Source organism: Dasypus novemcinctus, unplaced genomic scaffold (genome assembly GCF_030445035.2).
Source record: "Dasypus novemcinctus isolate mDasNov1 unplaced genomic scaffold, mDasNov1.1.hap2 scaffold_108, whole genome shotgun sequence".
In the NCBI taxonomy this organism is placed as follows: Eukaryota; Metazoa; Chordata; class Mammalia; order Cingulata; family Dasypodidae; genus Dasypus; species Dasypus novemcinctus.
The window spans coordinates 509234-526313 of NW_026688147.1; positions in this window are offsets into that span (position 1 = coordinate 509234).

Consider the following 17080-nt stretch of genomic DNA (forward strand, 5'->3'; position numbering starts at 1 on the left):
AAACAGTAGGGATCCTGATGGTTCTAGAGATATCTAGACACTGTAAATAGTGCAGGGAATCTCAGGAATTTGGAACCCTGTCAGTAGACCTTACTTTGGAATTTATGCTCCCCAGTGTAAAAGAGTTAGCCTCATTTGTAGATTCCCAACATGTGGCTCTTCACTAAATGTTATTTACATAAAGCCATGTGTTGGCACTATCCTTGTTAAATACATGAGCCAGAGCATTATGTTTTTGGTCTGTTCATGTGCCAGTTGAACGCTTAATCTAAGTAGAGTTTCAACACTTACTCTCCAGTTCATTGGACCTATGTAGAACAACTAATAAGGAGATGGTAATGGACAACACCTATCCCAAGGAGCAAAGAATGTCTGCACCTCTAAGCAAGCTAGTTCCACCCATATATCCCAAGGGATCTAAGCCCCCTCTCAATTAGAAACAGTGGGCATCACCATCACAAAATCCTGAAGATTGGGGAATGAACAATGGACTAAAGTAGACATTATTTTTATGTTATAGACTTACTATTCTAGCAATGGAAGAATGTTTATCATTGATATAAAGGCCATGGCCACCAGAGATTCTGAGAGGAGGGAGCAGGCAGAATAGGTGTTATATCAGGGCATTTTCAGGACATTGGGATTGTTCTGCATGACATTGCAATGACGGATACAGGCCATTATATGTTTTATCATTACCTAAAATTGTGCAGGACAGGCTCTTAACTATAATATAAACTATAATTCATGGTTAGCAGCATTGTTTCTATATGCATTCATCAATTGTAGCAAATGTACTATACTAATGAAAGTTGTTGTTACTATGGGAAACAGTGGGAGGGTGAAGGGGTGGGGCATATGGGTCCCCTCTATATTTTATGTAACATTTATGTAATCTAAACCTGTTTTAAAATTTTTAAAATTTAAATAAATAAATGAATAAATAAACTCATTAAAACTCTTTTAAAAATTAAACATCATCTGTCATTAGGGACTTGGAAGACTATGAACACAATAATATATGACCACATGTTTATTAGAAGAGATAAAAACCTAAAAACTGAGAATACCAATTGCTGTTGAGTATATGGAGCAATACATCTCTCATTCACTGCTAGTGAGAACACAAAATGGTTCATCCAGAAGACAGTTTCTTTTAAAACTAAACATTGCCTTACCATACAATCCAGCAGTTTTGCTTTTAGGTATATATATATACACACCATATCATATATATATATATGATATGAAAATTAGAGTCCACACAAAAGTCCACACATGAACGTTTACAGCAGCTATATTTTTAAACTCCAAATCTGAAAGCAAACAAAATGTTGGTCAACCACCACACCAGGGAACAGAGAGAGTCCACAACTGCAAGCAGAATTCCATTCATCAGACATGTGGGATCTAAGGCCCCTCTTGATTTAGAGGTGGAGTGATCATCACCATCCCAAGATCCTCAAGATAGAGGAATAAAATAAGAATTAGAGTGGGCTTAGTGGTATTCTACTATAGACTTATTGTGACTCTAGCAATGGAAGAAATTGTGTCACTGTCATGGAGACAGTGACCACTGGAGTTGTTGAGTGCAGGGAGAGGGAAGAAGAGGGTGTGATGTGGTGGCTTTTTTGGGGACTTGGAGTTGTCCTGAAATATATCTCATGGACAGATGCAGGATATTATATATCCTACCATATCACACTGAATGGACTGGAAGAGAGTGTAAACTAACATGTAAACAATAATCCAAGCTTTGTAGCAATGATCCAAAATGTATTCATTAAATAAAAGGAATGTGCCACACTGATGAAAGGTTGTTAATGTGGGAGGATGGGGAATTTAGGGAGTGGGGTATATGGGAATGTCATATTTTAAAATGTAAAATTTAGTGTGATCTATGTATCTTAAAAAAAGAAGACCATAATAATTTTTGCTAAAGAAATCTCATAGCGAATTTATAAAAACAAACAAGAAAAATCTTTACATCTCAGTGAACATACTCTAATAATGACTGAAGTAATAAATGCACAATTATGTCATTAAGGCAAATACAACAAATTTTACATGTCACAGGAATTGTATGCTTTTTAATATGTATCAATAAAGTTGATTTCTTTTTTAAAAAGAACTATTTTTAAAACCTCACCACACCATATAATTATTGACTCCATATTTGTGTCCATGTCATCTCTTCTTCATGTACTTCTAGCCTTTTCTCCTTCTGAAATTACTCTAAATCCTCCTTCAAGCCTTATTGCAATTAAAATCTCCCTTGTGATGCCTTTACTAACCTCCCCAGGATGAGTCGGTAATTTCTGATCCACTTCACCAGAATTCCAGAGCCACATATATTGAATGACTAAAAGAAAAAAAAAATGAATAAACACAGGTAAACAGATAATTTCTACAAGTATAGAGAAAGAAGAATGAGTGAAACAAGGAAACAATGCTTCTGAGAGAGGGAAGACCCAAGAGTAAGAGATCAGAGGAAGCAGATTGGGAAAAAAACCTATTTTAGTTTATCTGCTATTTTCACTCAGGCTTTTTAATAAGACAGAACTTTGTGTTTTAAGTTTTCTCTGTGGTCATAATCTGCTGATTTCCTTAAAGCTTCTACCAATAAAAGGTGTCCATGGAGTCAAAAATATATTCCCCCAGTACCTGTGAAGATTCTGTAAGTCGCTCTGAAATTATCAAGTCAGGGTCTAAGTTCACCAATGCAGGTTCTTCCTTGACAGATGAATGAAGTTGGAAACTCTGTTCCCAAGAAGTGGAGTGAGATGGAATGAGTCATAAGGTCTGTAGAAGACAAATTGTGTTTTCTTTGATACAGTGAAGGAGAAGCACATAGAGTATCTGAGCAATTAGGGATTCCATTCCCATGAACCACATTAATGAAGTATTCTTTTGTATCAATCTCCCTGAGATAATTATTTCTCTGGAGATAAGAAAGGAAAACACAATGCAAATTTGCACCAGTTTAGTCCCTTGTGACAGCTTTGGAGCTCCATGTTCATCTCTTAGCCCTGTGGACACCTACCTCCCAGGAGGAGGTCACCCTTATTAAGGTGTGGGCTCTAGTCTTGTAAGGTTTCCCATACTGATTTCCCTCTTGTTGCTTCTGGAATAAGATTCTGCATACACTCAACTATCTTATTTCCCAATTTTTCTCCTCTGGAGTTGGCTGTCATGAATGGAGACACCCACTCACAAGGGAATTTCCTCTTGTCTCACTGCTTCTCCTTTCTCGCCCATAATTAGCAATATCTGTTCAACCCACACAACCATCTGGTTTCTCAGTCATTCAACAATATTTATTCAGCAATACTGTATGGTAAATCCTAAAGTACATTCTGCGAATGAAGAGAAGACAAAGGTACTGTGTTTCCTAACAAACTGTTCACAGTTTTAAAAAGCCAAGAAATGAGCACTCACACAATCCTTAGAAGCCTGCCCCTGGTGCACCTTGTGCCAGATGTCCACCATCAAATACCCTACAATAGTAACCCTTCCTTATTATATCATCAACAGTGTTTTCTCAAGGATGGATATAAGACATTTAAAATTACACAAAAAATATATAGGGGATGATAGGCTAAATATAAATCATAATGTAAAACGTAAGATAACTAAAAATATAGAAAATTGTATAGTCTAAAAAATAAACCACAATGTAAACACATATGTTACCTTATTTGAAAGCTATTGTCTCATATCTGTACATCAGTTTTAGTAAATATGGTATGAATGTTAAAAGATTACTGCTGTGGAAGGGAAAAGATATTATGTTGGATATGTGGGATTACTGTATATTGTATATATGAATTACTGTGATCTAAAACTCTTGTATAGATAAGCTTAATAATTAGAAAAAAGAAAAGGAAAAGATAGGATGTTGAATTTTTCCAAATTAATATGTACTGTATATCTAACATTTAAACTCATCGCTATATTCCATTTTACTATTAAGGGAACCTGGCAATATATTGGGCTTCACTTTTCAGGAAGTTTTGGATCACAGAGAGGTTCAACAATGGCAGGGGAGGAATACTGGTGTGGGATGTTATTGACAGGGGACACATGGTTGACAGGGAGTTCTACAGGGCATATATCCAAGGTACATAAAAATGTTTGGATATTTTCATAGTGGAAACAATTAAAAACAACTGAGGGAGTGCTGAGTTCCTAGCCAGGGAAGCTCTATCACAGTCCCTAAAGGAATAGCAACAATCCCCCAAGTGCAACAACAAAGACAAATAAGAATGAAGGTCCAACAATGAGCCCCTGATACTAATGACTATGCTTGTGAGCCTGTGCACCTGAAATAAGAACAAGGGCTAGAGCAGCAATGTGCCTAAAAGTTACCTCCTGAGAGCCTCCGTGTTACGCAAATATGGCCAGTCTTGAAGCCAAACTCAGCATGTAAATTTGTTGCCTTCCCCCCAGCATGGGACATGAATCCCAGGGATAAGCCTCCCTGGTGCCGAGGGATTAATACCAAGTACCAGCTGATGATGTAACTAGAAAATGACCTTGAATAAAAGGTTCAACTCGGACCAGCAGAATATCTCTGTCTACATATAATAACAGGAGTTAAAAATGCTTTTTGACCTAAATCAAGGGGCAAATGGAAAGGGCAAATGGGTTTATATGGCTATGAGTCCAAAAAAGAGCTGGGAGTTTATCAGAGGGGTTGCCCTCATGCACAACTCAGCAGAGTCTTAGAGACAGATAAAGTAGATAGAACCCCAGGTATTGGTTCTTCTGAGGGCTACAGAGACCCACAGGTTTTATGGTCATGGCAGATGGAGTTCAGTGCCATGTCAGTTGGCCCTTCTTTGTAGTTTGTGTTTCTGTGTGATGGAGCTGGACTCAGATGTGATCACTTTTCACAAGTCTTTCCTGTTACTTTATCAGAATTGTAGTTGGTGATGGGGATTAATATATACCCAGGGGATCTGAATCTCTGGACTGACCATATGATAGCCAGGCCCTGAGCCTCAACAGACTTCAGCTCCTACACTGGTTTATTGGACTTACCCCACTCAGAGAACATGGAGTTGAAGAAGGTCAACCAGCACACCATGGAGTCAAGAGTGCCTACAACTGAAAGCAGGAGAATTGCATCCAGCATCCATGTGGAATCTAAGCCCCCTGTTGACATAGATGTGGAATGGACACAACCAATCCAAGGTCCACAGGATGTAGGAATAGAATATGGATTAGAGTGGACTTACTGATATTCTACTCATGAACTATTGTGATTAGTAATCGAAGAAAATGTGGCATTGGTGTGGAGAAATTGGCCATGGTGGCTGCTGGGTGTGGGGAATGGGATGAAGAGATGAGCTGTGGAGGCGTTTTTGGGGACTTGGAGTTTTCCTGGGTGGTGCTGCAGGGACAATTAGTGGACATTGTAGGTCCTCCTATGGCCCACTGGATGGAACATGGGAGAGTGTGGGCTATGATGTGGACCATTCACCATGAGGTGCAGCGATGCTCAGACATGTATTCACCAAATGCAATGAATGTGTCATGATGATGGAGGAGAATGTTGCTATGGGGGGAGTAGTGGGGTGAGGGGAGTAGGGGATATATGGGGACCTCGTATTTTTTGAATGTAATATTAAAAAAATGAATAAAGACCAAAAAAGTGGAAATAAAATAAAGATGCAGAATCAGGATTATAGTGAAAAAAAAAGTGTTTTCTCAACATTATAATTTCAACCACGCACACATCAATCCTGCGTGTTCACCTTTCCACACTGAACATACCCACAATTCCATGGACCAACTGACCCATGTGTTATATTCGTGAGTGTAGAGCAATACAATGAGCAAGAATTGTTGTACACCGATAATGGAGAGGACACTTAGATGTTCTCAAATAGAGGGGAGAGTATCTTTCAAGAGCAAGGCTTGCTCCTAATGGGAGATGATAGACCAGTTTGTCAAGCACTCAGCATTGTTGCAAGTATCTATGAATCTTGTCCTTCAAGCAATGAAGCTTGGTTGCCAATGTGGGCCCCAAGGAGAGGGAGAGAGAGAGAAAATAGATGGAAGAGGGGGTAAATGGGGGTAAATGGAAGTGTTCTGTATGATCTTTCAATGATGGATACAGGCCATGATAAATTTCAACAAAAATTTATAAAAGTGTATGGTCTAAATTGTAAACCATATTGTGTACTACTGAGCATGGTTGGTAGCTATCCAATATTTGTACATCAGTTGTAGCAAATGTAACATCCACAAGTAAAAACATCATTGGTGAGGAAGAGGGATGATGTTGGGTATATGGGAGATACCTATATTCTGTGCATGATTTTACTGTGACCTTAAACTTTTTTGAAGATATAATGAAAAATAAAAAAGGCAAGACACTAAGGAAGAAATGAAAGAGATTGCCTAGCCACTATATATATAAGACAACACCTATTAGAGTGATAAAAGGCAAAACCTTAAAAAAAATTACAAAAATTTTCATTTTTGTTTTCTTTATATGAGGTCCTCATATACCCCCTCTATATGAGGCCTCCATATACCCCCCACACCCTCACCACACTCCTCCCCCCATAACAACAATCTCCTCCATCATCATGAGACATTCATTGCATTTGATGAATACATCTCTGAGCAACACTGCACCTCATGGTCAGTGGTCCACACCATAGTGCACACTCCCACATTCCACCCAGTGGGCAATGGGAGGACATACAATGTCTGGTAACTGTCCCTGCAGCACCATCCAGGACAACTCCAAGCCCAAAAATCGCCCCTACATCTCATCTCCTCCCACTCCCTACCCCCAGAAGCCACCATGGCCACTTTCTCCACACCAATGCCATATTTTCTTCGATTACTAATCACAATAGTTCATGAATAGAATATCAGTAAGTCCACTCTAATCCATACTCTATTCCTCCATCCTGTGGACCTTAGAATGGTTGTGTCCACTCCACATATATATCAAGAGGGGGCTTAGAGTCCACATAGATGCCGGATGCACTTCTCCTGCTTTCAGTTGTAGGCTCTCTTGGCTTCCTGGTGTGGTGGTTGACCTTCTTGACCTTCATGTTATCTGAGTGGGGTAAGTCCAATAAACCAGAGTACAGGGGTTGCAAGTCTGTTGGGGCTCAGGGCCTGGCTATCAGATCATCAGTCCAGAGATTCAGGTCCTCTGGGTATACACTAAACCCTAGCACCAACTACAGATCCAGTAAAAGCAACAGGAGAGGCTTGTGGACAAAGAACACATCTGAGGTCAGCTCCATCACACAGAAACACAAACTCCAAAGTAGGGCCATCTGACATGGCACTGAACTCCATCTTCCATTACCATAAAACCTGTGGGTCTCTGTAGCCCTCAGAAGAACCAATACCTGGGGTTGTATCTACTTTATCTGTCTCTGGGACTCTGCTGAGGTGTGCGTAAGGGCAACCCCTCTAATAAGCTCTCAGCTATTTTGGAGACTCAAAGCCATATAAACTCATTTGTCCTTTCCATTTTCCCCTTTTATTCAGGTCAAAAAACATTTTAACTCCTGGTATTCTATGTAGACTGAGATATTCTGCTGGTCTGAGTTGACCCTTTTATTCAAGGTCATTTTCTAGTTACATCATCAGCTGGTACTTGGTAGTAATCCCTCGGTGCCAGGAAGGCTCATCCCCAGGAGTCATTTCCCACGCTGGGGGGAAGACAACACACTTACGTGCTGAGTTTGGCTTTGAGACTGGCCACATTGTAGCAACACGGAGGCTCTCAGGAGGTAACTCTTAGGCACCCTGCAGCTCTAGGCCTTGTTTTTATTTCAGGTGCACAGGCTTAAGAGCATAGTTATTAGTTTCAAGGGCTCATTGTTGGACCTTCCTTCTTTTTTGGTCTTTGCCATTGCACTTGGGGGATTGTTACTGTTCGTTTCAGGATTGTGATAGAACTCCCCTGGCTAGGAACTCAGCACTCCCTTAGTTGTTTTTAATTGTAAGCACTATGAAAATATCCAAACATTTTTATGTACCCTGGATATATGCCCTAGAAAACTCCCTCCCAAACGTGCATCACCTGTCCATAACATCCCACACCAGTATTCCTACCCTGCCATTGTTGAGCTTCTCTGTGATCCAAAACTTCAAAAATGAAGTCAAATATATTGCCAGGTCCATTAATAGTAAAAAGGAACATAGTGATGAGTGTAAAGGTTAGATATAGAATACATATTAATTTAGAAAAAATAACGTACAAATAAATTGGGGAATCAAAAAATTAAAAAATTCAAAGCTTTGTTTTTGATGCTCTGTCTTCCATCACTGCAATAAATGTTGCCCTGTATGCACATTGGCAAGGCAACTTCGTCCGTCTTTTCCTCACTGTCTATGTCCTTTTTTTTCTTTTATTTCCTAATTATTAAGCTTACCTTCACAAAAGTTTTAGGGCACTGTAATTCACATATACAATATACAGTACTCTCACATATCCAACATTAAACTCTTTTCCCTTCCACAGCAATAATTTTTTTACATATTCATACTATATTTACTGAAACTGATGTACAGATATTGACACAATAGCTTTCAAACAAGGTAACATTTCTGTTTACATTGTGGTTTATATTTTAGACTATACAATTTTCTAAATTTTTAGTTATCTTATGTTTTACATTATGATTTACATTTTAGCCTATCAGCCCCTATACATTTTTGGTGTAATTTAACATGTCTTATATCCATCCTTGCAAAACCTTGTGGAACACTTCTATTGCCCACACAGTTATATTGGTTCCATCTATTCAATATTTCTTTCCCCCTCCCATCAGGGCCCACAGTGACAGCCAATCTTCACTGCTTGAAGGGCCATGTACAGAGATACTTGCAACAGTGTTGAGGGCTTGACATGGTCAACTGCCCTAATGCATTGGGTGCCACCATTTCTCTCAAGAGATACAATTTCCTCTAATTGAGAACATCAGTCCTCCCCAGGAAATGGGTATAACTTTGCTCTCATTATATGGGTCTCTATCCAATTATATAACCCGCTATGGCAAAATGAGCACTCACACACTCCCTAGAAGCCTGTTCTGCATCAGATTATTACCTTTGAGCATCTTAAATAGGTAACTTTCCTTATATTTTTGAAAAAGTTTTCTCAGCATTGTATTCTCAACCAAATACCTGAGAATCTCCTATGTTCCTATGTCCCCCCACCGTCCTCCTAATTTCTTGGGCAATATTACCCATCCTCCCATTGCTAGCCCCCCTCAAGTCCACAAAGCCCTACCCAAATTTAGCCCTATGTCCCATTTTACCCCTTCTTTGTGCAAATACCTTCAGCTTATATAGATTTCTCCCATGTAGGTGTCAGCTTACATCTTTCCTCTACCCCCCAATATTCTTTAAACCTATCATCCAGTCTCTAGCTCTCTGAGGCAGCTTGGTTTACTTATTTCATATCATTGAGATCATGTAGTATTTGTCCTTCAATGCTTGGGTTGTTTCACTCAGTATAAGGGTCTCAAGATTCATCCATGTTATCACTTGTGTTTGTAGTGTATTCATTCTTAAAGCAGAGTAGCATTCCATTGTATGGATATACCACATTTTATTTATTTATTTATCCATTCATCTGTTGGTGGGCATTTGGGTTGATTCCAACTTTTGGCAATAGTGAACAATGCTGCTGTGAACATTGGTGTGCATATATCGGTTTGTGTCCTTGTTTTCAGTTCTACTGGGTATATACCCAGCAGTGGAATTGCTGGGTCATATGGCAAATCTATAGCTAGTTTTTTGAGAAACTGCCAAACTGTCCTCCAGAATGGCTGGATCCTTTTGCATTTCCACCAGCAATGGCTGAGTGTTCCCATTCCTCCACATCCTCTCCAGCACTTGTAGTCCTCTGTGTTTTTGATAGCTGCCAGTCTCATGGGAGTAAGACGATATCTCATTGTAATTTTGATTTGCGTTTCCATAACATCTAGTGATTTTGAGTATTTTTCATATGCTTTTTAGCCATTTGTATTTTTTATTTGGAGAAGTGTCTGTTTAAGTCTTGCCACTTTTTAAGATGTGTAGGTTGTCTTTTTATTTTTTGAGATATAGAAGTTCTTTATATTTGAAGGATATTAGTCTCCTATCATATACATGGTTACCAAATATTTTTTCCCATTGGGTAGGCTCTCTTTTCATTTTCTTGACAAAGTCTTTTGAGGTTCAAAAGGCTCTAATTTTGAAGAAGTCTCATTTATCTATTTGTTCTTTTGCTGCTCGTGTTTTGGGTGTGAAATTCATGAAGTCATTTCCTATTACAAGGTCCTGTAGATGTTTCCCTACATTGCTTTCTAAGGTCCTTATAGTCTTGGCTCTTATATTTAGGTCTTTGATTCACCTTGAGTTGGTTTTTGTATAAGGTGTGAGTTGGTAATTCCCTTTCAGTGTGTTTGGTGGCCTTCGGAATATCATGTGTCTGTATCTATGAGGATCTATATCAGAATTTTCAAATTGGTTCCATTGATCAGTGTACCTCTCCTTGTGCCAATACCATGCTGTTTTCACTAGTGTACTATGTTTTGAAGTCAGGTAGTGTGATTCCTCCTATTTCATTTTTCTTTTTCAATATATCTTTGGATATTCGTGGCCTCTTTCATTTCCAAATAAATTTCATAGCTAGTTTTTCTAGTTCCTTAAAGAATGCTGTGTTGATTTTTATTGGGATTGTATTGAATGTGTAGATCAGTTTTGGTAGGATAGATATCATACGAATATTTAGCCTTCCTATCCATGAACAGGGAGTATTCTTCCTCTTGTTTAAGTTTTCTTTGGTTTTGTTGAATAGTGTTGTGTAGTTTTCTGTGTATAAATTTTTTACATCTTTAGTTAAATTTAATCCTAGGTATTTGATTTTTAAATTTACTATTGTAAATGGTATTTTTTTCTTGATTGCCTCCTCACATTTTTCATTATTGGTGTACAGACATGCTCCTGATTTTTGCACATTGATTTTATAACCTTCAACATTACTGAACTCATATATAAGTTTTAGAAGTTTCGTTGTAGACTTCTCAGGGTTTTCAATGTATAGGATCATATCATCTGCAAATAGTAAATTTTGACTTCTTCCTTTCCAATTTGAATGCCTTTTATGTCTGATTCTTGCTTCAATGCTCACCCAAGTACTTCTAACAAATATTAAATAGAAGAGGTGATAATGGGTTCCTTCCTTGTCCCTGATTTTAGAGGGAAAGATTTTCAGATTTCAAAAGTGTAAATGATGTTAACTGGAGGTTTTCATATATATCTTTTATTATGTTCAGAAAGTTTCCCTCTACTCCAATTTTTGCAGTGTTTTTATTAAGAAATAGTGCTGTATTTTGTCAAATGCTGTTTCTGCATCTATAGATATGATCATGTGATTTTTTTCCTTCAATCTGTTTATGTGGTTTTTACATTAATGAATTTTCTTATGGTGACCAATCCTTGCACACCAGGAATGAATTCCACCTGGTCATGGAGTATAATTGATTTATGGTGCTGTTGAATATGATTAGTAAGTATTTTGTTGAGGATTTCCACATCTATGTTCATTAGAGAGATTGGTCTGTAATTTTCCTTTCCTGTGGTGTCTTTGTTTGGCTTTCATATTAGGGTAATTTTGGCATCATAGTATGAGTTATGCAATGTTCTTCTGTTTCAAATTTTTAGAAGAGTTTCAGCAAGATTCGTGTTAGTTCTTTATGGAAAGTTTGGTAGAATTCACCTGTGAAGCCATTTGGCCCAGGGCTCTTAGTTGGGAGGTTTTTAATGACTGACTCTATCTCTTTACTTGTGATTAGTTTGTTGAGATCATCAATTTCTTCTTTCATCAATATAGGCTGGTTATGTATTTCTGGAAATTTGTCCATTTCCTCTGAATTGTCATTTTTGTTGGAATATAGTTTATCAAAGTATCCTCTTATGATAGTCTTTATTTCTGTGGGGCCAGTGGTGATATCTCCTTTGTTATTTCTTATTTTGTGTATTTGCATCTTCTCTATTTTTTTCTTTGTTAGTCTAGCTAAGGGTTTGTCAATTTTATTGATCTTCTCCAAGACCCATCTCTTGGTTTTGTTTATCTTTTCAAGTGCTTTCTTATTTTCTATTTCACTTAGTTCTGCTCTTATCTTTGTTCTTTCTTTCTTTCTTCTTCTGGCAGGGTTACTTTGTTGTTTTTTTCTTAATTCCTCCAAATGTGCAGTTAGTTCCTCAATTTTTCCTCTTTCTTCTTTTTTGATGTATGAATTTATGGTTCTAAGTTTCACTCTCAGTACTGCTTTGCTGCATCCCATAAGTTTTGGTATGTTGTGTTATCATTTTCATTAGTTTCAAGGCAGTTCTTAATTTCTTTTGAGATTTCCTCTTTGACCCACTGTATTTCTAAGAGTGTGCTGTTTAATTTCCATATCTTGGTGTGAAATCTGGGCCTCTGGCCCTTGCAGATTTTCAGCTTGATAGTGATGTATTAAAGTCCCCCACTATAATTGTAGAGACATCTATTCCTTCCCTTAGTTTCTCCAGTGTTTGCCTCAGATATTTGGAGGTACCCTTGTTAGGAGCATAAATGTTTATAACTGTTCTTTCTGTTTGAATGATTATCCCTTTCACTAATATGTAGTGTCCATATTTGTCTCTCACAAATGTTTTGCATTTAAAGTCTGTTTTGTCTGATATTAACATAGTTACTCCTGCCCTTTTTTGGTTATTATTTGCTTGTAAGATTCTTTTCCAGCCATTCATTTTCAACCTCCTTGAATCCCTGGGTCTAAGATGTTTTTCATGTAGACAATATATAGATGGATCATACTTTCTTATCCAATTTTCCAGTTTGAGTCCCTTGACAGGTGAGTTTAATCCATTGACATTCAGTGTTATCACTTTCAAGGAATTATTTATATTAGCAATTTTTTCTTTGGATTTGTGTTTGTTATATTTTGTTCATTTTTTTAGTCTTTTTAGTTGTTCTTACACTCTCCTCCAACTCTGTCTCTCCTGTTTTTTTCTTTCCTCCTATAGAATTTCCTTTAGTATTTCTTGAAGGGCAGGATTCTTGTTGGCATACTCTATTAATTTCTGTTTATCTGTGAGTATTTGAACACTCTATCATATTTGATAGTTTAGCTGGAAAGAGTATTCTTTTTCGGAAATTTTTTTTTCATTTAGTATCTTGACTATGTCGTAAGACTGCCTTCTTGCCTCCATGGTTTCAGATTAGAAATCAGCACTCAATCTTATGAAGCCTCCTTTGTATGTGTGGTTTTTTTCTATTGCTGCTTTTAGTATTTTCTCTTTGTCTTGAGCATTGGATAATTTGACAATTATATGTCTTTGGGTAGGCCTGTTGGGATTTATGCTATTTAGGGTGCATTGTGCTTCCTGGATGTGGATGTTCATCTCCCTCACTAGGTGTGGGAAGATTTTATCCATTATTTCCTCCAACACCCCTTCTGTTCCCTTTCCCTTCTCTTCTTTTTCTGGGATGCTTATAATGCATATGTTTTCACATTTTGCATTGTCATTCAGGTCCCAAAGTCCCTGTTGAATTTTTTCTCTCTTTTTATCTATCAATTCTACTAACTGTTTGATTTCAGATGTACTGTCTTCCACATCACTAGTTCCTCTCCCTCTTCAAATGTACTGTTATTTGCTGAGAGTGTATTTTTGATTTCTTGGATTATGCTGTTCCTTCCCATCATATCCGTTGCCTTTTTTTTTTTTTTTTGCATGATTGCAATTTCTCCTGCATGCTCTCCAAGTGTTTTCTTCATATTCTTATCTCTTACTTCACCTCATTAAATTGGCCCTTATTAAATGTTTTGAGAGGTTTAATTACTTGCTTGATGTTCTGCTCTTCTTCCTAATTTTAGTTTGTTCACTGGATTGGGTCATGTTTTCCTGATTATTGGTTTGGCTTATAGTTTCTTGTTGCTGTCTGGTCATCATTTTATCTTGCTGGCTTGATTAACTTCTTTGTCTAGTCTCAGGGATAACTAGTTGTTTTTGAGTGTGTGTTAAGTCTTCTCTTTGCCACTTTGTTCTTATTCTATTTCCTTGCTGTTCGCTAAGTTCACTTGAAGTAAAATATTAGGGCAAGTGAAAACAAAACAAGTAAGAAAAGAAAAAAGTAGAATAGTAGTATTGATAGTAAATGTTAGCAGAAGAACCATGTGAGATCTAGGACAATGGGTATTAGACTCACGTAAGCTGTGTAGAGTTAGAACAGTAAGAAAAATGGAGTATCTATAATGAGACAATAAACTGAATATGGGGAGGAATATGGTATGAATTAAAAGACCAGTGTGGTCAGGAAAGTGGGAAAGAGAAAGGAAAAGACAATAATATGGAGAGCGAATAAAAGACAAAACTACACAAAGGTATTAGAAATGAAAATTGAGGGCTAAATAAAGAGCAGTGGAATGTAAGAGAGACACTAAATGATGGAGGATAAAAAGATGTTGAGGAAAGGGGTTAGCATTGGTAGCCAAAATCAGTACACACAGAAAAGAGGAAATCGAGGATGAGGAAACACAGCAAATGTGAATCACTTCCTGGAACACCTAATATTAAAAAAAGAAGAGAAGGAAAAAAGGGAGGGAAGGGGGGGAAACGGGGGTGGAAATGCAAGCAAGAAAAACAGGAAGATGAAGAAAAAGAAGAAGAGGAGGAGGAGGAGGAGGAGGAGGAGGAAAGGGCTGTGGGGGTATAAAGAGGAAGGAAAAAATAAGAAAATAAACCAATAAAAATGACCAAAATTTCAAGCAAGGAATCCTTTCTGTATTTAAATAAAATGCTTAGGAGTCTGACCTTCCCCCTTTCTCCCTTTCTCACTTCCCTCTCTCCCAGGGCAGCAGGGAAGCTGTGTGAGGTGTCCAGTAGGAGATTCAAGTGGGTCCTTGGTGTACCAAATCACCAGAGAAAATAATGTGTCTTAATTTCCAAAGACAGAGTGCCCCACCTCACCAGGATCCCCAAATATGTTAATGGAAGTTTTCAAAACACATCTTACAGCTATCTCCCTTAGGTGTGCTACAGGAGGGGCAGTTGATTTTCTGACTCCACCTTCTTCCAGACCAAGTTTCCTAACCCAGCATTTTTAGGTAAATAGGGCTTTCTCGGCAGATTTGCCTCTCCTTTCTTCCCCAGCTTTCCCCAAGCCAGCTGGTATGCTCCTCCAAGTTCAAAAAAAAAAGGGGGGTCAGGACCTGAAAATGAACCTGCACTCATTTTGCCCCTCTGCACCTCCCACCCAAACCCTCCAACTCACAGAGTCAGTCCAAAACTGAATGGCTAGTGTGTTCTTTTACTGCAGGGAGCTCTGAATTTGGGAGTGGGAAGTCTGGGATATTGTAGACTTAGGGTATATAGGTCTGTGGAACGTCCGCTGTGGTGGCTTAGGGGACATGGATCTGGAGACCATGCTTCTGGGGAACACAGGGCCTAGGAATGCCACCACACTACTGACAGTCCAGGGAATGCCTAAGGGGGAAGAGTCCCACCTCTCCACAACTTCCGAACTCGGTGCTAGAAAGCTACAATTCTACCTTAGCAAGCATGATTTCTGTCTCTCCAAATCAATGTCCAAACACCTCCTGCCTTGCAAGTTCCCAAAACAGCCCACTGCAGCAAGATTCCAACCCTACTCAGCTGCTCTTCTGAGGGCGCAATTATGAAGTGCATTCACTCAGATGCCATCTTGCCCCACCCATCAGCTATCATCTTTTAATATCTCCATTTGTTCACCCCAGCTTGTCCTTAAAGGGAAAGTACATCTGCCTCATTATCTAATAAAAGATGAAGAAATGCATATGCTAGCTCTTCTTTAATCCTCTCCTGGTTAGCCATGTATATCACTCTGGCTGCTTAGATACTCCCAACAGTGAACTCAGACACTTGTTCTTGCTGGATTTGGGAAGTATCAGGTCTCGATGCCAGGTTACCTAAGTTTGTTTTTGCATTACTTCTTCCCTCTGGGTAGTAATGCTAGGAAGCATTTCTACCAGCTGCAAGGCACAAGGCAGAAAGTACAGTGAAGAGAATGCAGCACATATGCAGAGTATGTTGGAAAACGCAGTAATCCCCAAGCTCACTGACTCCAGGAACTCAGACTGGGTGAAAGCAGCTTCAATTGAGTCTCTACAGACCCTTCACACACCTTCCATCCTGTGCAAGACACCTGGTCATTCTGGGAGCGGTGTGAAGATAAGTCAGCCTGGTTGTTGTCCACAGCCACCTGTTAAGGCCAACAAGGCAATCCTTAGTATTGTCTTAAAGTTCTTGAGAATTCCAGGGGTGCCATACTAAAGGAACTTGTCCCACAGCTACTGGAAATCCTGGTGTGCCTGTGCTCCAAGTCACTTTACAGGACGGGGAGGACAGAAAACCTCCCAGCATGGGATCAGGGCTCCTGCTCCCACACCACGGCTAGCCAGAACCAGCCCGCCATACCCGAGCTTCCTCCCACAGTTGCCTTCAAGCTTGTCCAATTCTGGGGATGGTCACAGGGTGCCCTGGTCCACTGTGGCCTTCACTTCTGTGGAAAGCATCACCTCCAGTATGGCTCCTACACTCCTAGGTTAACAAGAAGCCCAAACAATGGCCAGTGATAAAGTTTTCAGTGTTTGGTACTGTGAAAGTTGGATAGCTCTTTAGGTTAAAAATAAACTTGTATCTTCCCACTTCATTGTAGACAAAAGAAAATTCTGGATGGATTTTAAAAGGTGAAAACAGCTCTAAGGGTCTTCTAATCATCAAAGCAATGGGGAGAAATCACAAAAAAAAATCAACCACTTTGACTATATGTATTAGTCAACTAAAGGGGTACTGATGCAAAGTACCAGAAAGCTGTTGGTATTTACAAAGAGGGTTTATTTTGGGTAGAAGCTTACAGTCACATGATCATAAAGTGTAAGTTACTTCCCTTACCAAAGTCTGTTGCCACATGTTGGAGCAAGATGGCTGCTGGTCTCTGTGAGGATTCAGGCTTCTTCTTCACACTCCATGGTCCCAGCTTCTTCTGGTCTCAGATGTAGACTGGCATAAGGCTTGTCTCTCTGTC